Source organism: Prionailurus viverrinus, chromosome F2 (assembly GCF_022837055.1).
Source record: "Prionailurus viverrinus isolate Anna chromosome F2, UM_Priviv_1.0, whole genome shotgun sequence".
Lineage (NCBI taxonomy): Eukaryota > Metazoa > Chordata > Mammalia > Carnivora > Felidae > Prionailurus > Prionailurus viverrinus.
The window spans coordinates 70,095,001-70,121,305 of record NC_062578.1 but is presented as its reverse complement, the minus strand read 5'-3'; the positions used below and the strand labels follow the sequence as shown (position 1 = coordinate 70,121,305).

At 42.2% G+C, this 26,305-nt stretch overlaps 1 long non-coding RNA gene across 1 annotated transcript in view; it reads left to right on the top strand.

Moving 5' to 3' along the window:
* Positions 1-6,596: 6,596 nt before the first annotated feature.
* Positions 6,597-26,305, top strand: part of LOC125156059 (uncharacterized) — a 46,650-nt gene continuing 26,941 nt past the window's right edge. Inside the window, exon 1 of the long non-coding RNA XR_007148454.1 lies at positions 6,597-6,722. This is a non-coding gene — a long non-coding RNA (uncharacterized LOC125156059). The remainder of the gene's footprint in view (positions 6,723-26,305) is intronic.

Sequence of the window (26,305 nt, the reverse complement as noted above, 5' to 3'; positions counted from 1 at the left end):
CTTGGAATAGGAAGTCATTAGGCTGGGACGTATGATATCAAAAATGATTTGATGAAAAATTTTCACCCCACACCCTGAAATAATGGATTGAAAATATTTTTTTTTGAGAGGAGTACTCTGTAGGGTAGAAAAATAGGATTTAGGTCAGCCTAACCTGGGTTTTGATCCTATCTCCGTTACTTCCTAAGTTCCCCGAAAGCTCCGCCTCAGTGTCTTAACCTGCAAAATGGGATAATAAAATCTGAAGAAGGAAGAATGATAGGACACGAGGACTTGGTGTGATGATGTAGCTAATGCAATTAGCATTCAGTAGGTACCGAACAGTTGTGGATTCTTTTCTTACTGACTCAGCAACACAAGAGGTAAAGAAGTTTCGGGAATTATAGATTTATTGTTCACTTCACGGCAAGAAAGGAAAGCTGAGCTTTATAGGAAACGCATGACCTTTCACTTCCTTTCTTTCGGGGACACGAAACCCCCAGGTGTGTGTTGGTAGAGAATGAGTGGGATGAAGGAAGGGTGAAAACGAAAAGCATTCAGAGAAGCTGATTCACAACCCCTCAGGGAGAAGTGGCCAGCTTGGGACACTCTGTGGGGAGCTGCTGAGGTGGTCTGGGGGAAACAGGTAACAAAGAAAGAAAAAAGAAAGACACAGGGGATCCCCCTATTACCACCTCCACGACACCGCCTTCTCCCTTCAGCTCTGTTTTCAGTAACGAACCCTCAGCCCTGCGGGACTGATCTTTAGACACATTTTATTTCTATAATTCGGATGAAGGCATCAGGGCAATGCCACATTCTGGCCTCTTGGGAGATCAGGTGTGAACACAGGTGTTATGTCTGGATGGATCTTGGGCCAGAGTTCCTTGTGGCAACCTCCATAATCATTTCTCAGGGTCCTAAATAACGAGCTCCAAAGGTAACCCCGGAGGTGATTTTTTGGGACATTCCATCAGAGTAGAGGTACTTAGCATGATCAATTTTCTACTGTCTTCTCTGTACTCATCTTCTGGCTTCTGGGCACCCGCTGGACTCAGGCTGGCCCTGCACTGTTGAAATGACAGTTTTGGAGGCCTCAATCAACAGGTCCCTGCTCGGGTGTGCGCATGCTCCATATTTAGCTGGATTATACGCTACATTAGCTAATCCTACCCAGGAGCTGGGAAAACAATCTGCTTAGGAATATAATCCTGTGACCCTCTGCTTGATTTATCACTCCCAGAAGGAATTTTCATTTCAAAAGAAGAGCTTCTGAAATGAAATGAGTCTTTGTTTTTTGTGGGTTACTATGATGACTGCTCATTATACATATCTGGGGAATTGAAAAAAAAAACAAAAACATTTAAATGTATAAGCCTGAGTTTTACGTTCTGAAGATCGATACTGGACCTGAGTACCTCTAGTAAAGAAAGCTTTCTAGGTGATTCTGACGCATGCTTGCAAAGTCCTGGCTCCTGGTGAAGTATTGTGGTTGTGGGATACTGGGAGTTTTCCCTTTGTCTGATCTTGACTTTAAAAATCCAATCAATTATCCATTGCTGTGTAATAAAACACCCCCAAACTGAATAAATTAAACAAAAGCGATGGACTGCTTCTCATGATTCCATAGATTGCCTGGGATCAGCTGGGTGGTTCTTCCGCTCCACATCCTATCAGCTGGGTCATTTCGTTGGCTGTGTTCAGCTAGCATCCAGGCTGGGCTGGAAGATCTGAGAGGTCTTCATTCATGTGTACAGACCTTGTTCTCTTCCATGCAGCCTCTCTAGACAGCTCGGGTTTTCTCAAGCCATGGTAGTCTCAGGACAATCTAATTTTTTATATAGTTTCTGGCTTCCAGAAGGAAAGCAGAAACTGCCAATCTTCTCAAAAACCAGGCCTAGAAGTGGCACAGCACTATTTCTATGGTATGTCACCCACGTTTAAGGAGATAGGACGTCGATGCTACATTTTGATGGGTGTGTGACATGTGCATATAGGAAGGCAAGGGATAGATAGTGCAATCTTTGGAGACTACTTAGCACGTATCTTCCCACCGATTTGCTACAAAATAGGAATTTGAAACCTACCACCCTACCTCTGAGGACTGTTGATCCTTATGCCAAACAAAACAGCACAAAATGTCCATTTGTGCCAGATGAGCATTTGAGACTATTACCCTTAAAAAGAAAACTGCGAGTTATTTTACCAGCAAAAGATGGGTTTATTTGGGAATAGCAGAGAATTTTAGCCCAGGAGAAAAAAGCTAAGGCAGAACCCTACTCGAGTCCCCTGAACAAATTAGAGAAATGCTCTTTCATAGAGGAAAGGGAAGGAATGGAGGGAGGCTGTTCTAAACTAATAGTCCATTGGAGTCAACTGGGAGCTGGAAGCTTAGTGGCTTCTCTTTGGCTGAATTGTGATGCTCTCTCATTGGCTGGGCTGTTGCCAGCGAGGAGGCAAGGTGTTTTCCTCTGGCTGGGATAGCCCAGTAGTTTCCATATGCAAGGTTTGTGTCTTCCCATTGGGTTTGCAAGTGGTTGGCAGAGGTAGGGCATGAGAGCACCCCCCTGCCAAACCTCCTGAGTCCATTCTGGGGTGGCTTGCCTTCACTGATTTTCACAAGACCATCAGTGGCTTTCCTAAAGGGGTGAGATGACTTAGGGGATCCCCCCCTACTCTAATATTGCTGGAGAAGTGGCTCCTTGACCAAGTCTAACTAGAGGAAACTCAGGAAAAACCCTCCACGTTCATTTGGGGTTCCCCTAAAGCACAGGGACGCTTCGTGGGAGGGTGGAACAGTCCAATGGGAAAAATATGTTTTGGAGCCTAACAGAAAGGGGTTAGACTCCTAGATCTGCCAGGTGAGACCTCTGGTGGGTTAACTTTCTGAGCCCCAGTTTTGTCCTCAGAGAGGTACACAACGATCATCTTCTCTCAGGCTTTTTGTGAAAACGCAGGGTGGTGATATACACAGGTGCCAACTGAACTGTTTAAAAAATGTGCCTATTGCACCAAGCCAAGTTTTCTTTCTTAAAAGACGTCACTTCGTAAAGGTATGTAAAGTCCCAAGGAAAAGAAAACATTTTGTCAAACACTTATGGGAGAAGGCAAGGAGAGAGAGCAAGCAGCTAAGTGTGTATTTAATGAGCAAAGGCATATAATTTAAAACGTAGAGGTTCATTTGTTGGGTAAGTCCCTCAAAAGAATTTCTCGGCTATTGATAAGCATTGTGCGTGGTTTTAGTTCATTTTCCAGAACAGTGAGTCTACCTCCCTTGGTGCAGTCAGAGCTGCTGGGAAGTTTAAGGAGGGAGCCTTGGGAAGGCATCCGTGCTCCAAGCCAGGTGGGCTGTAGAGGTGGAATCTGAAGAAACCAGTGGAGAGAAGAAAGGAAGCATGGGTTGCAAAAGATTGGCAAGAGGCCTGGAATTTCACACCTACGTCATCTCTTTTGTGGTAAAGGGGAAATCCCAGGATCCATAGCTACCCCAGATATACCACTGCATCCTTGCTCTATCAGAACAAGACTCTGGAGAACAATGGCTATATTATTTCCCAGAACACCTTCTGGTCTGGCTCAGAACACCGGTTTTCCAAGCTTCTGTGTAGAATGATGTTATATTCTTCTTTCAAACCTGTAGCCCAGAAGTTACTAGGAAAGAAGAATCCCAATGATCTGGTCTCTAAGGGCTCCTCAACAGAAATCAAGTGACCTTTCTCCATCTCCAAGATTTTATGTTTCCAACTGCGAGACAGAGAACTTACAGAGCAGGAAGGAAGAGAGCTGAAATGGGTTAACGTGTACTGCACGGGGGCTGCTATCCTGGGTACTTCACAGTGTTTCTCTCCTTGTATATTTTCACCACAACTCTGCAGTGTAGGCATCATTGGTCCCATTTTATGGATGAGTAAATTGAGGCTCAGAGAGAGGGTCAATCAGGAAAAGATGAATTCACAGTCCAAAGCATTCAAGCAGAGCCTTCTTATGAAATAGTGAGTTGAGAAATCCAAGATGTCCTAAACCTTTTTGCCTTAAATTAGAAAACCCTCCTAGAAATATAAGCAGGCAAGCTGCCCGTTTCAGAGTGTGACAGAAAAATCTGACAAAAATTCTGGAAATGTAGAGACAATTTGAGTGATCCAAATGGGTTTCACTTAATATATGAACGGAGCCTACAAACAGAAGATATTAATCATTTGCTTACATCCAAGGATCAATTGTAAAAAGTTAATTGTAGTTAGGTCACAATAAAAAAAAAAATCCTTAAAAAATTCCCCCAAATAGAGGTTTTTAAAATAGAAGTTTTTAAATTCCCCCAAATAGAGATTTTTTAAAGTAAATCTAAGAATCAAGGACCAAAAGTTCATATGCATAACAAAGAGAATAACAAAGCAAATAGGTTTGTTTGTTTGTTAAGTTTAACCACTAGGAAAGTATAGAATCCTCTCCAAAATAAGCATGGGAGCAAAGAAGAAATAAAAATAGAAATGAAAGCTTATCTAGGAATCATGAAAAGATGATTTCTTGTTATCAAAACCTATTGGATGTAAACCTGTAATTAGAGAAACGTAATCAAAACTGCTATAATTATTTTATTATTTAAAAAAAAATTTTTTTTTAATGTTTTTATTTTTGAGACAGAGAGAGACAGAGCATGAGCGGGGAAGGGGCAGAGAGAGAGGGAGACACAGAATCTGAAGCAGGCTCCAGGCTCTGAGCTGTCAGCACAGAGCCCGACGCGGGGCTCGAACTCACAGACTGTGAGATCGTGACCTGAGCCGAAGTTGGACGCTTAACCAACTGAGCCACCCAGGCGCCCCATTATTTTATTATTGAAAATAAGTGAATGGGGGCGCCTGGGTGGTGCAGTCAGTTAAGCGGCCGACTTCGGCTCAGGTCATGATCTCGTGGTCCGTGAGTTCTAGCCCCGCGTCGGGCTCTGTGCTGACAGCTCAGAGCCTGGAGCCTGTTTCCGATTCTGTGTCTCCCTCTCTCTCTGCCCCTCCCCCGTTCATGCTCTGTCTCTCTCTGTCCCAAAAATAAATAAACATTGAAAAAAAAGAAAAGAAAAGAAAAGAAAAGAAAAGAAGTGAATGACTCCAATGAAGAATCTAGAAAAAGAGTTGTAAAGGAAATCATGAGAATGTGTGAACTGACACATGCAGTCTGTGAAATTCATGATGTAGGAAACAATAGAGTAGAAAAGATAAAAGACCAATTAGCTCTTTTCTTTGAAAAGACCAAAGGTTGAGATTAACCCTGGCAAGCCTGCTGAAGGGAAAAAGAAGGTTCGGCTTCACTTGCTCCAGGGCACATAGTGGAAAATCTGTCATCAACACTCTGCCTGGGGGAGCCTGGGTGGCTCAGTCGGTTAAGCATTAGACTCCTGATCTCAGCTCAGGTCACAATCTCAGATTTCATGATTCAAACCTTGCACTGGGCTCTGCCCTGGCAGCAAGGAGCTTGCTTGGGGTTCTGTCTCCAACCCTCCTGCGCTCATGAGCATGCACGTGTGTTCTCTCTCTCTCTCTCTCTCCCTTTCTTTCCCTCTCTCTCTCTCAAAATAAATAAACTTCAAAACAAAACAAAACAACAAAAACCCTGCCTGTGTGCATCCAGAGCCCTGTCTAATATATCATCCACGATGAAAAGGTTCAAGAAAAATTGGGCATTAATAAAGTACCTCGAAGATGGTAAATAAAATAAAGGTGTCTTCCAACATTTCCAAGATACAGGGCTATAAGAAGTTCAAAGAATCTTTATTCTTATTCCTTTCCCTTGTATGGTCATGAAGCACTGAGGATTCCTGTCTGAACTATGGCTCGTGCTCAGTGCCTTCCCATTTCAGAACATTCTTGTATTCTGCCCCTCCAAGTTGAGTATACGAGGTCCAGAGCAAGGTGAGGAAATTGAAGCCACGGGTACGATGACCGGTCCAAGAGAAGAAGCCGGAATTGAACCTCAGGGACTTTCCTGAACTTAATTTATGTATCAGGCGCAGGTTCGCATAGATTATATAGGAAGTGGGTTTTTCCACCCCTTTTGCCAGTGACAACTCTAGGGCACAGAGATGTTCAGCAAACTGCCCGAGGCCACACAGCCTGGGCAGTCTGGGGCCAAGTAAGGGGCTCCACACAATAAGGGGCAGGGTTTGACCCTGGGCTGCCTGACTCTGGGACTCTGGAGCCCATGCTTGCAATCTCTCCACTGAACCGTTTCCTACTCCCTGCTGAATGACTCCGGCTCTCTTGCTGCTTTCCCCTCCTGCCTCCTGTGATGGGCCCTCGCATTTCCTTGCTGGCCTGGGATCTGTGATAGGGCATTAGGAACTGATTAGGCTGGGAGGGGTGCAGCCGTGTGAAAAGAAAACACACATGTTCCCCTTCCTCAGCCGCATGTTCTTTCCTTCAGCTGATAGGTCTCCTGTTATATAAATGGAATGTTATACAAATGTTTCCGCCATGAGTTTCCTTTCAAAGGATGAATAAAAGAATGAGGCGTTTTGTTTTCCTTTGTTCCCCGGTAGCACCTATGTTAAGAATTTGTGCTTAAAACATGACTCACTAATTCTTGGAGCAAAGCACAAGGAAGTGAACGGATCTAATACTTCAGTGAGATGTAGGCTTGAGGTTGTGTGGGAAAGAACCAACTGGAATGCTTAGGGGAGGTTTCATTCAAAAACCCAAAACTCTTCCCTGTCCTACCTCTTCTCCGACGGCTCCCGACATGACTGTCGTGTTCAGGTAGCCCCATTTGCTTTTTTGTATGATTGTTAAATATTCCAGGCAAGTGATATCTAGTTCCTTGGTATGTGGGTGTGTGCCGAATTGTTCGGGTTTGTAATTATTAACTGAATCATTGGTTTGTTGTTCGATAGGCAGTCTGGATTTGGGAATAGTTATTTACAGAACAAAGGCGGGAGGGAGGTGGTTTAAATACAATGCAGAGTAAATAAGCTTGATGAGTTCCTAATTTTTGTGAACTTAAGTACAATAAGCTTCCAACTAAACCCAATGCATTTTAATCCCCTCAGCCTATGTATATCATGGGCAGAAAATACCCTGTTGGAAGAGCGAGATCTCGTTCTCGGCACACAGACAGACATTCTCAGAACCTGCTTTCTAGAAAGTGACCTATGTGGGCAACCTCCATTCCCACCCCCCACCAGCCCCAGTAATTTGATTGCCTGGAATGTCCTTATTATAATTCATTGTCTCCAGGGAGCTGCACAAATGTCCGTGAGTCAGCTTGCTGGCTACTGGGGATCTAGGAGCAGGCTGCCTGGGTGCCAGGATGTTTTCTTTGGAAGGAGCCCTCTTCCTTGAATTTCTTTTCTTTGCATGAGACAATGAGGAGCTGGAAGTCACTTTGGGCGTGACTGTTTATCTCTCTTTTATATTGGTTGCTCAATTCCTTGAAAAACGTAAGTCCTGGGGCAAAGAGGCATTGGGGGAATCAGCTAGAAGGACACTCCAGAGGCCATCTTTTCTGGGGCTGACAAAATTTCTTCTAATAGCCTCTGCTAATCCACCCACCCTATACTGTTTCCTGCCCCAAACTGTGGCATAGACTGAAAATCAGGGTCATGAAGCTTTCCCTTGTTATCAAAATGGTATCACTCCCGGATAATATGAACACCACTTCCTCCAGTCCAGGCTCAACAGTACTACCACCTGTTATTACCAGAATTGCTAGTGCTGCTACGGCCATCGTCACCAAACCTGTACACTGACCCCCCCCCCCCAGCCCGCCACTGACAGGATTGCCACCCCACCATCAGCAACATCACCACCGAAATCTATCGTCAGAGCTGCACCAGGACCCTATCTACCACCACCAAGGTCCACCCCACTACCACCATCACTTAATCCGGTTATTTACTGAGCACTTACTGACCGAGTTGTAACAGCCCGAGGAGGCCCCTACGGGGCCCTGGAGATATCAAGAATACCAGGCCACGATTCCTGCCCTGGAGGACGGTAGCTTACGAGAGGAACATAGAAACTTATGTAAATGGCAATATACAATATGGAGAAGTACATGCCGTAGGAGAGATGTGAATAAGATGCTGGGTTTGCTTAAAGCATAGGGTAGATATTTTAGTAATTCAGGAAGCTCAGTTTAAGATCATTGTTTTTCTGAGAAGCCGGAAACTAGTGATGATTTCACCTCCAAGCAACACAACAGCCAATCTAGAATAATTAAGACATAATTATTGCACACGGCAAGACGTCTATTGCTGGCTCAGTGGCTCAAGAATATTGGGGCTCTAGGCCACCACTGATGGAATCCTCCTTCCTTTCCATTCATGGCTGCAAAATGGTGATCTCCTGTGGCAACTGAATTCAAAATCAGCAAATAAGGGGAGGCCAGAGTAGAGTGAGACCTCCCCTCTTACACCTATCTAACTCAACAAAGTAGAGAAAATATTTCCCATAGGACTCTAGCAAAGGTCCCTTAATGTCTTTTTGGCTAGAACTGAGTCATATGGCTATCCCTAGCCGCGTGGGAGGCCTGGACTGAAAGTCTAGCCCTTGTAGCCTCTCTAGTTAAGACAGAAGGGAAAACGGAAGAAATGAATTGAAATTGCTGGCTGTTATGAAGCCAAAGTCCAGAGATTTCTCTACAGAGAAATCTGTACTTCTGCCCGAGAAAGCCTTCTTTGATTGTCTAGTTCTCGCGCTCTTCTTATAGTATGCTATTGGTTAACAGGTTTTTTTGATTAATCACACCCAAATGATGACAAAAATTATGACCAAAATTTGCCTAATTATTTGTTTCATTTCTGTCTACCCATCAGATTTTAAGATCTAGAATTGGGTCAATGTCTGTCTTGCTCATCATGGTGTACTCAGCATCCGACATAGAGTGTGGCATGTTGGAGACAATCCACATTTGTTAAATGAATGTTTATAAGAGCAAATGAGTGAATGAACACAGTCTTTGAGATCTGTGGATATCAACTGAAAAAAAGATTTCAACAATGATACCTGTTGAGATGGATGTATATATGTATGTATGTATGTATGCATGTATGTGTGTGCATTGTATATTTTAGATTCTGGTATCTTAGTTCTACAATAATATTCAAAGCATGTTTAGAGTTTTTTGTTTAGTACTCAATCTTTATGCTAACAATTGCTTTTGGACCTCTCATGGTTTACTTCTGTAGTATGGCACTGAAAATGGGGAGGGGTGGGAATGGAAAAGCCAGTGGTTCAAGGTTTATTTTCTAAACAAGGATTTGAAAAACTACAGAGAATCACACAATATTATTTGTAAGCAAGTATTTCCACCTTGGATGACTTTCCTCTTCCTCTTCTTCTTCCTCCTCCTTCTCTTTCTTCTTTTGGTTGATTGTTTATAATGGTAAGGGCAATAGATAAGGCAACCTTGGTCCCCTTTCAAATACGACAACATTATCCTCTATTTTATTTTATTTTTTGAGAGACAGAGACAGAGCATGAGTGGGGGAGGAGCAGAGTGAGAGAGGGAGACACAGAATCTGAAGCAGGCTCCAGGCTCTGAGCTGTCAGCACAGAGTTTGACGTGGGCAGGGCTCCAACTCATGAGCCATGAGATCATGACCTGAGCCCAAGTCAAACGCTTAACCTACCGAGCCACCCAGGTGCCCCTATCCTCTATTTCAGTGTGTAAAACTCTGAAATCAATTGCAAATTATAAGCAGCAGGCAGTGTTTGGTTAAAGAGAGAAACTTAGAATAACAGATAGTAATCTTTTCTTTCTTTTTTAGGGGCATTTGAGAGAGAAAAATCATCTTTATTATAAATAGTAATTTTTAAATGTTTAGCATGAAGAATAAACAATACTGATTCTCTTTTACATTTTGTGAAGCAGGCTGTTAGGTGTGGGGTCATTTGGAGGCAGATGGTTGCTCTGTTCAGGGCACAATCAGTTCACAGTCATTCCTGGGCTTCTAACACAATAACCTTGTTTCCTCATTTTACCACCTTTCCAATGATGTTCTATGCCAGAATGTTCTATTGCCAGCTCTATACATTCATCAATCACAAGATACATAAGGAGATTACACGCTTGAAATATTCGTTAAACCTGTCTAGCACCACTTACCTTCGATGAAAACTTCTTGTCCGTAAACTTTTTAAACTCTCAGGAGGGATTTACTTCTCTGAACTTAGCCTTAATCTGGCCCTTTTGCTCTGTTCAAATTACCTCCAAAACTCACTGGCTTAAAAAGTAGCCATTTGATGGCATCTTAATTTGGTGCATCTGGAATTTAAGAGAGCTCAGCTGTGCACTTCTGCTCTAAGGAGCACCGACTGAGGTCACTCAGTGGTACCAGCTTGTGAATGGGCTGGTCTAGTAGGTCCAGTATAGCTTCACTCATACATCTGGTATCTTGGCAGGGATGGCCGGCACAGCTAGAGGCTGGTTGGGCATTTCTTTCTAACTGAATCTTCTCTGCAAGGCTGGCTTAGCCTTTCTGACAGAATGGTGGCTAGGATTTGAGAGACAGTGTTCTAAGAAAAAGCACCTTAAAGAGCATACATCTAATAAGCATAGGCACAAGCTGCAAGGCTCTTTATTACCTTGCCGTGGAAATACCAAACACTTCTTTCCCAGAAGGGCACTTCTGCTGCCTCTTATTGGCCAATCAAGTCACTAAGTCCAGCCCATGTTCAAGGCAGACTTTCTCTCTTAATGGAAGACATATCAAAGAATTGGTGGCCATCTTTAATCTACTGTAGAAAGGAATGGCAAGAGCAAAGTCAAGAAATGAGGAAAGAGAGGAGCATTGTTTCTGTTTTCAGAGAATGAGTCATAGAGTCTGGATGAATTATAAGGTACGTGGGAATTAAAGCTGGGAAGGTAGAATGGAAGGCCCAGAAGGCGAGAGTAAGAACTGTATACTTAACAGAGTGGGAAATAGGGAATTAATGAAAGGGTGGAAGAACAAGAGGGACAAGGTCAGGAAAGATGTGAGTGTTGGTTAGGGGAGGTGCTGAGTGAGGGGGACGAGAAATGAACTGGATGTAGGAGTTACTGGGCTAAGCTCACTAAAAGGGAGGCCACTGGAGGAGCCTGCGGGAGGAGTCGCCCAGATCTGAATCAGGTGTTACTGGAGTACCTGGAAAGGAGGGGCCATATAGGAAAGAGAATTTCCAAGATAGTATTTATATATCATTATCATCTGTAGTGTTCATTATGAGACAGCATTTAAATGACATAAAAAGTATAAGAAGACATACTTCAGATATGTGAGGTGGCAAATGAATTATGGTCCAACTCAGTTTCTTGTAAATAACAGGGAATTTACTGGGACATGCAAAGTCAAAGTCCAAGGGTGGAAACAGCTTCAGGGACGGTTTGATTCCATTGAATAATACCACTAGGATCATCTTTGTCTCCGATTCCACTGTGTGCTGGCTTTATTTCTTGGTTATTTATTCTAATGATGATAAAATATCTGAAGCCATTGTGAGCCTCACATCCTTACATTATCAAGTCCCACTGGAGAGAGTGTTCTTCTCTGTCCTAGACACCCTAGCAAAGGTTTTCTTGTATTTCTTTGGCTCTGACTGGGTTATAGGAGTGATCACCTCCTTCCTCTCTGGCCAGTCCCTCTATCTCACACGTTTTACAGGGGCGGGAATCTGTGGTAGATTGACCGGAACGTCTTCCACTTCTTTATTATTCTCTTGGAATACTGTCTCTTGGAACCCAGTCCTAGGTTGTAAGGAAGTTCAAGCAGCCCATTGGGAGGCCCGTAGGGAGAGGACCCAGGACTCCTAGCCGACAGCCTCAGCCGAACTCTCAGTCAATATGTAGGGCCAACCTGCATTTTGTGTGAGTGAGCCATCGTGAAAATGGACCCTCTAACCCTAGTAGAGTCACCTCTGCTGATGCCACATGGAGCAGAGACAAGTTGACCCCACTAAGCCCTACCCAAGTTGGAGGTTCATGAGTATAGTAAATGTTGTTCTTTTAAATCATCAGTTTTGGGGTGGTTGTTATGCAGCAGTAGATGATTGGAACAAAGCCCATTGCCATGATATATCTATGTCACATCCTTCAATCCAGCTTTTTTAGTAATAATGTTGATGTTTTGATTTTCAGATCCAGCTTTGACTCTTTTGTCTCAATCAATCGTTTCTGAACTCAAAGTGGGAAATTCAGCTTGTACATGTACCACAGATTATTGAAGTAGTGATTGAAGAGATAATTGTGTATTGCCTTTGTAAAAACAGAGTTGGCGTCCTAGGATAATGGCAATTTTCTTTTTAGAGGAGAAATCTCCATAGAGAAAAGAACTTTAACAAACATTCAGCTGGTAAAAATGGCCATAAAACCTTGAAAGCGTTTTCAGATTCAGTATTCATATATATCTGTCTGTCGCATCTGTCCATTCGTCTGTCCATCCATCCATCCATCCATCCACCCATTTCTAGTTCCTCTCTTAATAGGAAATATAACAATCTTGACTAATGAGAGTTCAATGGCACAGGTAAAGAGGAGAAAATTCTCTCATTTGTAGAGTTCTGGGAATTAGTGAACGGTGGCTTAACATTGGTGAAGATCGATAAGAAAGACCAAAGACTTTTCCACAATGCAGAGACAGACGTGAAGAAAATGTTGGGAACAAGAGAATAAAGCCAGATGATCCAATAGCCAGAAAAGAAACAAGAGGACAATTAGGTTAGACTGGTACTTGGAAGGGTGTTCTAGGCTAATTCCTTTGTTCATCCAACATTGATTATGTGCTACTGTGTCCCAGCGGCATATTATGAACTGAGGGTTCAATAGTGAATAAGAGACACTAGCTACCTTAATGGAGCTTACATTCAAGGGGAAAAACAGATAACATACATGTAAATCAACAAAGATCTGTAAGAACATTCAGAGTACTAAGAGCTGGGTGACTGATAAAACAGGACTGAGCAGGCAATATTAATGGGTAATCAGGAAAGATCCGTCTGAGAAGACACTTGAACTGGGGTCCAAATGGCAAGTAGAAGCGAGGAAGGTAAAGAATTGGGAGATGAGCATAACAGGCAGTAGCTATAGCAAGTGCCAAGGCCCGGGAAAATACCATCTATGGGCTGGTACCCACAACTAGCTTCATGTGATGGGAGGTTTGTACAAATTCACTTAAAGAGCCGTAGTGGCAGAGGATGCCAGTTCAATCAGTCATTTACTTGTCTGTCCATCCACCCATCCATGCAACCATCCATCAGCATACATTTTGGGTGCCCCCCACATACCAGGAACTGGGCAAGGCCTGGGGACTGCAGAGACGTAAAGATGAAGGGTCTCTGTACTTGAGGGATGCATCATCAGTCCCCACAATCACTCTCTGAGATGAACTGGCATGTGACTGAACACTTACATTATTGCTAAGGAAACTGAAATACAGAATCTAATGACCTAACTTGACATCACCCAAGTGGCTATTGGCAGGGCTTAAGCATTTTGTCTCCCTTTCTTAATCAGGGAAAGTATTGTATCTGACCCATCTTTTTAAAACTCCCTTCCTCAGTGGGGTAACAATTAGAGCTTATCTGTTGCTAATGCTTACTTACCATTTCAGGTTTCTTGAATTAGAGTATTTCAAATTAGTGTTATTTTAATTGTACTTATCTCTTGAGACATTCTAGAGGATGAATAGCAAAAGAAATAATGCACATGAAAGCACTTTGTAACCTATAAACTATAATACAGATGTGAGTTGTATATAGTTTTATACTCGAGGATACTGCTTCATGCATTAGTAAGTACTGCTTCCTGCTTAGGGATCCCTTCAGAGAAATTCAGAGCAAAATAGACTTCTGGATGGATCCTTTAAGGACATTTTCTATTTTCTTTAAAAAATAAGACTGTGAATTCTGAAAATGACCAAAATAGGTGCTGAAAAAACATTTGTTGAATGAATTGGTCAGATAAAATACGCAGGAAACACGGATACCGTGTTATGCGTCTCATTCAGTGTGGCTACTTACTGTGGAAGAAGGGCCAATTTGATACAACATTGCCACCCTAAGGAAACTGTATGATTAATTTACACATCTATAGAGGGTTGCTCTCAGCCACCTTGGGAATGAGAAGCATATGGCTCAGGGAAAGAAGATCGTTCTTTTGAGAGAAGGAAATAAAATTATCTGGGGGCAGATTACCCACGGCTTTCAAAGTATAATTAATCATTTCATTTTATTTTTTTTTTAACAGTTGATTTTAAAGCCTTATGTTGACATCATGTTTACTTTTGTTCCTCCAGCTGACAGTGATTCTTTAAACTGAAAGCCACAATCACCTGCCTTAAGCTAGCAAGTACTCAGTGGTTAGTTAACAGCTTAGGCTTTGGAGCCAGGCTGAATGGGTTCAAAACCAGGCTTTATATCTTAGACCTGTGTGACCTTGGAATAGTTTCTTAACTGTGCCTAAATTTCTTTTTTAAAATTTCTTTCTTTCTTTCTTTCTTTCTTTCTTTCTTTCTTTCTTTCTTTCTTTCTTTCTTTCTTTCTTTCTTTCAAGTTTATTTATTGATATTTGAGAGAGAGAGAGAGAGCGCGCACAAGAGTTGGGGAGGGGTTGAGAGAGAGAGAGAGAGAGAGAGAGAATCCCAAGCGGGTTCCAATGCTGTCAGCGCAGAGCCCCAACTCACAAAACTTTGAAATCATGACCTGAGCCCAGATCAAGAGCCGGATGCTTAACCGACTGAGCCACTGGGGTGCCCACCGCCCCTGTCTGCCCCTTTTTTAATGGGAATGATATGTAGTATCGACCTATAGGCTTGTTGGAAGGACTAGATGAATTTATACATGTAAAGGAATTAGAACAACAGTTAATAAATGCTTGAGAAGTGTTAGTTAGTATGTATCTACTTTTTTTGAGTTTCCTGTTGGATTATAAAAGCTGAAAAAGAAGGACTCCATCCTGTTTCATTTATGTATCCCTTAGTGTTAGGATTCTGGGGTAAACTTAGTGAGGCACTTGCTTTAGTGCAAAATTTGGTAGAAGGAGGGAAAAAAATCAATATAAAAAACCAAGATAAATAATATTTTAATAAAATGTCCCATGGTAAACATAATATCAAAACTGTAAATAAAGACAACCAGTAACTTGAAGCTAATTAAAAATTATTTAAGATCATCACTTGGCTAAGGGAAATTGTCAAACATGGAAATTCCTCCAATTGAAATGGGATAAATGGGGGCCTGGGCTGCTCAGTCGGTTAAGCATCTACTCTTGATTTCAGCTCAGGTCATGATCTCATGGTTCCTGAGTTTGAGCCCAGCATCGGGTTCCACCCTCACAACATGGAGCCTACTTGGGATTCTTTCTCTCCCCCTCCCACTACCCCTCCTCCACTCAAGCTCAAGCTCTCTCCGTCAAAATAAACAAATCAACTTAAAACATGAGATAAGAAAGAATTTGATTTTGAAATGTTATTGAAGAGTTTGCTTCCAATAAAATGAGGGAAGAAAAAAAAATAAAATGAGGGAAGTAAAATTATAATAAAGTCCATTTGAGATATAAGTAAAATACTTTTAAAATAATTTCGTGAGTTTTAATACTCCTGTGTTTTGATTTTTCAACCATTCTAGTGTTCTAGAAAAAATTAGCCATTAAAAACTTATATTAAAATTCATTTGGCCTTAGGCTCCAACATAGCTTGGCCCGGCTCTGATCTTCCTAGCTCTTGGCTCACTCAAGTCCTAGAACATAGAAGGTGTTCAGTTCACAGTCGTGGAGGGATCTGTGTGCTCTACAAGGGACAGACAATAGTGTATCTGCTTTTGGAACCCTCCCCTGTTTCAGTACCTAATACAGAGACTGGTACCCAGAGGGGTTCAAATCATGTTAGTTAAAGGTTGAATGAAAATAATTAGATTAATCCCAGCTTGATTCAAAATTCAATTCATTTCATACTATTTCGTATACTGAGATGTTAAGAGTGGATTTCAGAAGTCTGATCTATGGAGTCTTAGTCCTTACCTTGGTAGGAGCCATTCTGACCCCTCCCTTTTTGGAAATACCACAAAGGGCACCACCAAGTCCCCAAGAGACTCACGGGAAGAGCTAGCAAGCAGGAAACGTATCACACAAATCTCTGTATCTACTGTTTGCATGCTCGCTAGATTGATGGCCTTCAAATGCTTGTGACGATGGTCTTTCTGAGACATAGTTTGTACATCATGATCCAGTATACACTTCCATGTTTTTATACATGATTACAACAGTATCATTAAATACTTGGTTGAATTATAAAAAATGCATTCTTGATTTAAATTTCATTCTATATCATTAAAAAAGCATTTGTTGGGGCACCTGGGTGGCTCAGTCAGTTAAGCGGCCGACTTCAGCTCAGGTCACGATCTCGCGGTCCGTGAGTTCGAGCCCTGCGTCAGGCTCTGGGCTGACGGCTCAGAGCCTGGAGCCTGCTTCCGATTCTGTGTCTCCCTCTCTCTCTGCCCCTCCCCCGTTCATGCTCTGTCTCTCTCTGTCTCAAAAATAAATAAAACGTTAAAAAAATTTAAAAAAAAAAAAAAAGCATTTGTGATGACCTCAAAAGTGGTTTCATGACCCCCTGAAGGCCTAGACTCATAGTTTGAAAAACACTTCAGTAGAGTTTTTGAGAAGTGGATTTTTCCTGTCTTTCTGCTATTGCACCTAGGATGGCCCCTGGCGCAGGGAAGGTGTCTAAGAAGCCACACCGGCTGCAGGCCTTGGTGCCAAGTGCAGACGCTTTGGAGGTAGCCGATTGGGTTTTTTGTCACTAACAACCATGTGACAATGGCACCAAGTGACTTCACTTCCACGAGCCTCATTCTCGTTATTTTTAATAGGAATAACAATGACAAAAGTAATAATAGCCAACATTTGTTGAAAGTTTACAATGCGCTAGGTTGTGTATAATGGAGTAATGATTGGAACTTGACATAGACACGTGTTGTGGGGACTAAGTAGGGTCAAGGTATAAAGTACTTGACACATAACAAGGAAATTAATTATTCTGAGCCCTTTTTCTTCTCTGTGGACCCTCTATGCCAGGACTTCCTACTGGGAGTTAGAAGTGTGTCGCTTGCTCCTTGGGGTGTTTGGCAACCGTGGAGCTGGAATGCGTCCAGCACTTTGAAGGGCACTGTGAGAGCACACGGCCAGTCACATTCTCAACAACCCATCTTCCAGCCTTCTTCCTGGCCCATTTGCAACCCTTTGGTCTGCTCTGTGGAAGTTGGGTCCAGCTGGCCCTTGTCCACTTTCCAGCCTTTCTGGGAAGGACAGTGGCAACGTTGTTGAGATCTGAGTCCCACAGAACACAGAGCTCATGTCCTCAGGCTACCTGTGGCATTTCTCCCAGGACATTTCATGTTCTCCCCATTGGTGTCACCGACACATGGGACTGGAGAAGAGAGAGGGCTGGGCAAAGTGCCACTACAAATGCAAACCACTGGGGTTGAGTGCATTGTGTGAATCAGTCTGTTCTGATCAGGTTTTCTACAGGAAGAAGCATTTATGCTTGGTTGCAGTAAGGTTCTCAGTTTTCCCAGGTGTGCTGGCCCACCTTGCTCACAACTCAAGAGTGTCTCAGTCTTAGCATCTGGGAAATCACCTCTTGCTTAGGAAAGAACTTGATGGTAATAGCAATGCTTTCTAGATATGCCTATTACCCTATATGTACACATAATAATTACCATGCACAGAAAATGTACTCTATTCCATTTGTTCAATACAAGCTATTTCAAATCTTCATAAGAGTATTTTCAACAGTGAATTATCATGCCCAGTGTGCAAATTTTAAAAATCAATATTTAAGAGGAGTTAAGTGATTTCCTTCAAATCATCCAGCTCATAGTGGAGTTTGAATTAGAGCTTATGCCTGTCTGATGCTGAAGCCAACATCAACTGTTCGCAAACCATGTTTTTGTTAATAATCAAAGTTCGCTTTACATTTACTGTTTACTACGTGCCTGGCTTTGTTGTAAACACTTCACATGTGTTGCTGGTAATACTGCAACTCTAAGAGAAAGGCATCTTTTTATCCCATTTTCCAGATGAGGACTCTGAGCATAACTACTTGCTGAGATGGTACTCTGCCATCAGTGGTGGATCTGGGATTTGAATCCAGGTCTGTACCCTTGACCACTAATCTATGATGCTTCCTATTGATTTCTTTTGGGTCTGACATGACCTATGAGAGAGCAAACATCACCACTTGACAAGCGAAATGTATTTGCCCAATATTATAGATCTGTAAAGTAGAGGAGGGGCTGGATGCTGGGTGTCCCGGCTGCTGGCTCAGTGCTTGCTTCACCAGATCAGGACATCGCTGTCCGTGTCACTGAGGCGTGCATGGTGCTCCTTACCTATCCTGTTCTTGGCACCTGGGTGTGGCAAGCAGATACCTAGTAGCATCTGTGAGCTGCAGGGTCCTGGAGCTTGGGCTCAGATGGAGGATGCCTCTCTTTGTATACTTTTCTGATTCCTCTCCTCTGTTACAGCCTTACTCCAGCACATGCTTAGTCCTTCCTCCTGTTCCCCTGATGCCCATCATTGTTCTGCAGGGGTTTCCTGCATTCAGGGAACCTCTCCAGTGTAGCAGTGACCTGGATTCTGAATTTTCTGGCTCATTCAATATCTTGTCTCTAATTCTGGCTGGTCACAGTCTAGCAGCATAAACCTTGGGGAGACCTCAACCAGTGCTTTTCAAGATTCTTACCCTCTACTTTATATACAAAAGCATGAAGCACGTAAGTGAATGTTTGGCTATACCTTCTCTCCTTCAGAAAGAAGAAATGTTAGCACCTGGGTGGCTCAGTTGGTTAAGAAGAAATGTTCTATTTATTAATAATCTATTAACAACAATTATTGTCTATTATTAATAATAATCTATGTATTAACAATTTGGTTCCCCAACAAAATTGTCCTTGAGAGCAGGTATGATTTTGTCTGTTTCTTATGGCTCCTCCAAAAAGAATAGCATAAGGCTAGCTCACGATAAGTAGGAATGGAAGCAAGAAAAAAGACAGGGTAAATAACCTTTATTATATGTCCCCCATTAACTAGACATTTTCAAATATGCCCTATCATTTAATTCTGAAATCTCCTTGACATAGGAACAGTTATGATTATCCCTATATTTAAAGAAAAAACCCCTGAGGCTCAGAGAGAGAAATAAACGCAGGCAGAAATAAATTCATCATGAAACCACTGGTTTTAAGAGTTCAACACACATGTATGTATGTGTGTGTGCATACATGGGTGTGTGTCACTTACACATTTCTTAAGTTTTTGCTGGTGTAATGTTTTTTATCACATGAGTCTACATAAAACTTGGACACTTGTTTTTCCTGATTATATTGTACATATTTGTTTACAGAATGAGCATATTTCCCATCTCAGCAACAGCCCAAATTTCAGATAATTTCTTTTCAGATACATGTACCTAAATGTGACAAACTTCTATTGTACTATTAGACATTAGGGAAATTCATAAATTAATAAAATCCCCTCTTGAACTGTTGATCTTAGTATTGGACTTGAAAAACACGGTCTGCATATCTATACAGACATATGCATATATTAACTGCTCTGACTCTGTCACATGTTTACATGCAATTAATCAATACTTGCCAAGTCTTTTTCAGTGCCATCAAATAAATGCATTAATTGAGTGCATATTAATCGTTGAGAAGTGACAAGATGTGAAATGTGCTTTGTGTTTCCAAAGTAGGTAGAGGTTTGCTTAAATAACCCGTTAGCTTCATGTATGGTTCATTCACCTCTTCTTCCTCTAACCTGTGATAACAACAAGGAGAAAACCTAACATATGAAGATGTGCCCCGCCCCCACTCCCCCGACACTTTCCCTTTCCCGAATTCTATATTCTATGTCAGTTCTTCTTACTCTATCCAGGACCTCCCTCTATAAATATTTCTTCAGTTGGGCCTCTGATAACCTCATTGCTGACTCAGATTTTTAGATACATACACTATATATTGAAAATGAACCTCTTGTTCCAAGAATTCTAAACCTATATGAAAAAGAATAAGTAAGGGGCCCCCGGGTGGCTCAGTCGGTTAAGCATCCGACTTCAGCTGAGGTCATGATCTCACGGTTTGTGGGTTTAAGCCCCGCCTCGGGCTCTGTGCTGACAGCTCAGAGCTCAGAGCCTGGAGCTTGCTTCAGATTCTGTGTCTCTCTGTCTCTGTGCCCCTCCCCTGCTCGCCCTCTGTCTCTCTGTCTCTCTCAAAAATAAATAGACATTAAAAAAATTTAAAAAAAGAATAAGTAAATTAGTAGCTATTTATAACCAAAGAATCTTAAAAAAATTAAATTCTCATTGATTTTCTAGTTTTGATTATCTCAATTGAAAGAGGCATCCATCATATTATCCAGAATATTGTGAAAATTCTATCTACAAAAGCAAATACTCGTAAGAGTGTTTATGTGCCGGATACTGTGTTCTCAGTGGTGCAGTTAAAATTTATCTACCAAGGCAACAATGCTTACATGTTTTCCAAATGTGTTATATCTTATTAGATGCTGTGGGTTATTGGAAAAGTGTAGGAAAAATACTCCTTAGTCTCAAGAAAAGTTTCAGTTAACAATTCGGGAGACACAAGATCCAATACAAACCAAGAGGTAAGCATGATCATCACCAGTTAAAACCGACCCTGGAAAATTCTTTGGTAAAAGGACCTGAAGCTGGCTCTCCATAGAGGGAAGACTGGAGAGGAGGCACAAAGAGGAGGTGACTGTCGCTGGTGTAATATAGAATTCGTGACACCACCACGTTAGACCAGGATGGGGAGGTGGAAATTGTACAGGCTACGGAAACAAACCAATTTAAATCCTGGCTCTGCTACTCAATACTTAATAACTGAGCTTCGGGAAATTATTTAAGCCTGTCAAATCTCCAATGCCTAATCCGTAAAATGGAGACAATAATATCTATAGCACAATATTACTGGAAAAGCTTAAATGAGACAATCTGTTGGAAATTGACACGTCAGGTTCTTTTGGTAAACCATGGTTTACGACAATTAAAGGTCGGTGGGGGTCCTGCGTCTGTTCCCTGACAATCTTACTTCTGGAAGGAATATTTTGATAAAAGCCAGTCTCTGCCACCTGTATAAATATCCGTTATCAAGTAAGCCCCAAACAGCCATACAAGCCCGTTCCTGGATAGGTCCCTTCACATATGAAAGAATTACCTCCTGGTGTGGCTTCCTAGTCTCTGTTTTCCCCACTAGAATGTCAATTCCGCGGAGGCAGATGTTTTTGTGTATTTTATTTACTACTGTATCCCCAGTGCTGAGAACAATGCCAGACACATAATAACTGCTCAATAAATACTGGGTAAAATGAATGAACCAATTAGTGAATGAGTGAACTTATCGCCGTCAGGGTACAGAATAGAGTTAATATAATACAGTTATATTCACGCATACACTGATATTTGTTAAAGTAAATTACAGATAGAACAGCATGTAAAAAGCACCTGGTGTATTTGTGTGCTTGTCTTCTCCATTCTTCTAACGCAAACTCATTGGGTGTCTCATTTTCTACAACTTCTAGCACAGAGCTTGAACAAATTAGATGCCAGTTATATTAAATTAGGTTGAATAGACATTCTGATGTATTTCTCTTCCTCATCTGTAAACTGGAGATAATAATTCCCATCCTATTTACTTTCTTGAGCTGTTGTGACATTCAAACCGCAATGAATGTGACAAAATATATGAAGCAGTATAACCTAAGACTGTATTTGCAAAATGTGAGCCATGGGATGCCTGTATCAGAAACCTCTAGATTGTTTTGAAAACGTTGAGTCCGGGAACCCATTTCAAGATTTTCTAATTCATCGCAGGGCAAATGTACCTGAAAATCTTTGGCATTTTAATAAAATCACCGGGTGATTATTTTCCATTCTTTTATTTTTTTTAAGACTTTATTTTTGCTTTTATGCTCATTTTTGTTTATCCCTACATGCTTTGTAAATTCCATTTCTAGCACTGCTGTAAGAGATGAGGAGAGAGGTGATAGTGACGATGATGGTGACAAGTCAGACCACAACAGTGACCAGGAGCTCTGTGGGGGAATGGAAGGGCACTGATTTCTTGTTCATCTGTTGTAATCCTGGCACATAGTATAGTGACTGTCCTCCAATCAGTGTTCCACAAATGGCTGTTGCATGATGGCTGTTGATGCGGCAATGCTGGCTTGTGAACTCTCTCTGAGACCCCCAATACAGAGGTGGCCACACTTGCTCCTTGAGACGAAAGATGTAGGTCAGGCACGTGAAGTTCTGTCTTGCCAAACGGAAGAGGATTTCCTTCTTGCACTTTCCTCCCCTCCCATTTAAACAATGTCCACAAGCTGGGAAAAGGTATATAAACATATAGCCAATGTTTGCACACCAAGCTCTGGGTTGATAATGACCACATTTCCTGCCTTATGAAAACTGTCAGACCCTCTGTTGTCAAAGTTCTCTTTGTCCCCAGAATGCAATTCATTACCTTTCCCCTGAGCTGAGGGGGCTCGCTTTACATCGCTGGTCTTCGCCGATCTTTTTCCAAACGTTTCCTGCAGCAGTTCAGAAGAGGCAAGGAGGAATTCCTTGAAAACTGTGCATAGAGCTGATTGCTTGAAGAGGTAGCTTACTGCCTAAAGGTAGGCTTGATTTCTTTTCATCAGCCCATAAAGGAATCAAGTGATCCAACAAACTGTTATGGTTTACCAAGAGGTGGGGGGTAGGAAACAGCTATGACTGTGTTTCTGTGTTTACTATAAAGACATTCCGGCCTCCATCTACACACACACACACACACACACACACACACACACACACACGTTGCTCTCTGTCAACTTCCAGCGTGTAGCAGCTGGAAGCGTCCTTGGGCTTGCCTTTCGGTAAAGATTCGAACTCATCACCTAAATGAGAAGGCTGTGAAGCCATCTGCTCTTTTGCACTAAGTCTTATCCAGCAGACAGCCCTGGCCCAGAGGGCAGAGAGGAGACAGAGAAGAAAGGGGATCAGTCCCCAGCCTGGAGGTGGAATGGATCTCTTGATAGCTACCACCACCTGCCTACCCCACTGTTTCCTGTGTTTTATGTGAACAACTGGGGAGTCAATCATTTCAAATGGGAGGAGAAATTGTACAGAACACCCCCAACGTTGAAGTCCTCATTGTTTGTGTGTCTGTAACTTGCCTGGCACTCCTACCATGTGCTCTTGAAGAGCTGGGTAAGCTTGACTCAGCTCTCAACCTCACAGTCCATGGATGTCCAAAGTCCTCCCTTGACCTTTTGCTAATTCCCAGGGGCTCCTCTGTCATGGTCACCCTCCACCTGAAACTTCTTTCTGTTTCAGTCAAATGAGGAATTAGCTTTTATGAGTTTCCATAAAAAATATATACTAGAACTCGTTTCTGAGATTTGGAAGTTCTAGGGGAGGTCCCAATACTGAACCTGCTATCTTCTGCCATCCACTGCCCTTTTCTGTCCCATCCAGTCTTTTCTCTTCCTTTATTCTTCCATGATTGGACCTGATGGCCCCAAGTCTTCTCCTTCTGTGATGTGAAGCAGGAACTTAGCTATCTATACCTCCTGGCATCACGTGATCCCATGGATGTCCAGAGCAAAAAAACTCTAGTGTGAGCACTTCAACCATGTCCTTGGAAGGCAACCTTGATTGCCACCAATAACATTGTTTTCTTTGTTATGATTTCTTTGTTTGCTGTCTAACCCTTGTAACAAGGCTGAGAATGAGATGAAGAAACGGAATCAGAGGCATGGAGTTTCTTGTCCTAATGCATACTGCTGAGAAGTAATGGGACTAGGACCGAACTCATGTGTCTCTGCTTCTGCAGCCCATGTTGTTTCTACTCAGCCATATCATATTCAGCACCAAGTTGAGGAGGAAGACACAGAGATGATAGGGAAAGCTTTCCCAGAGATAAAAAATCATGGTTCCTATTCTTGGCAGGACCTACCATCATTGATTGATAGACGGCAATGAAAGCAGATTTTTATAAAGAGGAGATACACATCTAATATCATTCTCTCCATTATGCATTCATTTCTTTGTTTCTTTCTTCTGCTGTAAGAAGTCACCACCAATTTTGTGGCTCAAGAAAAAATTTATCATGTTATAGTTACGGGGGTCGGACTTCCAAAATGGGCTTCATGGGCTATCGTCAAGGTTAGAAGAATCTGCTTCCTTGCCTTTTCCGGCTTTTAGCAGCTGCCTGAAATCCTTGGATCCAGGAATCTGCCCTTTTCAACCCATTATTCTGTTGCCACACTTCCTTCTGTAGCTCCTAGCTCCCTATGATACGGGTGTTTGTTGTGATTGCTCTGGGTACATCTGGATAATCCAGGATGATATCTTCACCCCAAAATCCTTAATCACATCAGCAGAGGTTTTTTTTCTCACAGGTCCTGGGATTTAAGATGTGGACATCTCTGGGGGAGGGCATTGCTCTGCCTACAGCACCTTCTATCATGATTTGTTTATTTTTTAGTTCAAACTACATTTCGTAAGTAGTTTTGGCCATGTAGCAGGCAGTGTGATAGGAATTGTGTACACGGAAATAAAACACTCTTTCAAGGAACTTACTCAAGGAGAGAGACAGACATAACAACTAGTCATTAGGACCCATGTGCTAAGTACTATAAAAGAGGCAAGTGTAGGGGGCTCCTGGAGCCCAGAGAAAGAGACCATCACTCCATCTTCAGGGCTGTAGTTCATCACAGTTCTCCTGGAAAATGAGATGCCTGGAAAGTCTTTAAGAAAAACTTGTTGGGATGAGCACTGGGTGTTGTATGGAAGCCAATGTGACAATAAATTATATTTAAAGGAAAAAAAAAAAGGAAAATAGGTGAAGAGTAGGAAAGACTCAAGCCTGGTGGGTCGTGAGTATTATATGCAGATTTGTCTACATGCAGAGGGACAGTGAGTTTACCTAAAGGAGAAGTTCAGTATTGAGGAGGCAGGGAAGGACAGCCGTGGCTGGGTGTAGACATCTCTGGGGACATCAGCAAACAGGATGGGATGGCTGCAGGGGATACTCTGTGGTCAGACTTTACCTGTTGTAAAGTCATACATTATGGGTCGGCTGAAGCTGTTGAAATGCTCTGTTCTGTCATTGGAGCTGGTCTGTACTCTTGGACTGTCTGAGCTTCGGATGGAAAGATCACTTCATCATGTTCGGGGGGAACTTGTGAATGTGGAGTTAATGTGGATAAAGGAGGGAGGTGAAGACTGGATGAAGACTCTTGTAAAGGTTTTAGGAGTAAGGAAAGAAGTGGAAAATTGCTATATCTCATAAAATAAAAAAGAATCACACTTAGTCAAACTAGTATCTATATATCTATATCTACATTTTTGTTGCCATATTGAGGATAATTTGATTTTCATAGCTTACTTTTCAATGCCATTATATTCTACAAACATTTATTAAACATCTACCATGCACTGGCCACTGTATTTAGCGCGAAGGACACAAAGATAAGAACACATGGCCTCTGTCCTCCAGGATCTCATAAAACAGCATCAAAAATTCCAGAACAAGAATATGAACAAAGGGCTATGAAAATCTTTTAATAAAGTTGTGTGTGAACGCCCGGATATGAATGTGTGACCGTGTTTTGTGTTCACTTTTGCAGTACTGGCTGCGTTTTTCTAGTATACTTTCACGTAACAAACCTCCCTTAGGCGCTGGCCACTTGTCCAGCCTCTGGAGGTTTTAACGGTGAGCAAGACAGAGAAGGTCCTGTTTTCGTGTTGCTTACTTTCCAATTGGTATGCCAGGGAGAGGGCAAACAAGATAATCATAGACATATGTTATAAAGCAAGTAAGTGATGGTGTCAGGGGCATCTCTGGGGGGCCAAAGTTAGATTGAGTGGTTAGGAGAATTACCTTTACATTCCTACATTACATTTACATTTCTACACTAAGTAGAAGCATAAAGGAGATGATGTCGCAGAGTAAGAGTCTTCTGGGGACTGTACCGAGGGAACTAGAGGCATTGGGGTGGGGGAGGACAGCAGCCCACCTGCAGGAGCCCTCCTCTGGTGTCTCAGGATACCCTGAGCTGTGCTTCTCTCCCAGGGGCAGGCGAGCATCAAGGGGGGACTACATACCTTTGCTGTCTAGCCTCCTAGCCTTATGTGAGCCAAGCAGATGAGGTACAACTTGACATAATTTGCAGTGTGTTAGTTTGCTATTGCTGCGAAATAAATGGCCACAAAGGTAGTAGCTTAAGGTGACAGCAATTTATTTCGTCACGGTTCTGTAGTTAAGAATTCAGGCCAGAGCTCAAACGCATGGTCTACTCA